A 528-nucleotide genomic window follows, 5' to 3' on the forward strand; every position below is an offset into this window, starting at 1 on the left:
GTTTCACACACTTGCATTACAATACATTAATATGGGATGGCAAATAGAAACATAGAGGCATCAGAGTCTTTGTTCATAAAATTATCATTTATTTTATGAAAAGTTTGAAGTCATTTCTCCCTGGAATAAGTTCCAATGAAATGTCTAGTCTGTATTATAGTAATTGCCCATAGAATTCTTATTGTTATGGTTTGTGTATAGACGTCCCCAAAAGCCTCATGTGGTCATATAATTTTTTTCAGAGGTGGCTGAATCAAGAGTGTGTTTAATGTTATTGCAAGGCTGAGCTTAAGGGTGCTAAGGGTGCTAGGATTCACGATGAGTGATTGTTGGTTTAGTCCACTTATTGGATTAACACTGTCCTAATCGTGGTAGACTGGATACAATATAGGGGACATAAAGTGGCTTTTCTAGCTCTCTCTTGCTGCTTTTGCTGTGTTCCATCACCATGAACTATTGCTCTTCTTCCATGTACCTCTTTACTTTGGAGCCAGCAAATTATGGATGGAAACCTATACAAACTATGAG

The sequence above is a fragment of the Octodon degus genome, unplaced genomic scaffold, assembly GCF_000260255.1.
Source record: "Octodon degus isolate 3935 unplaced genomic scaffold, OctDeg1.0 scaffold00264, whole genome shotgun sequence".
NCBI classification, from domain to species: Eukaryota; Metazoa; Chordata; class Mammalia; order Rodentia; family Octodontidae; genus Octodon; species Octodon degus.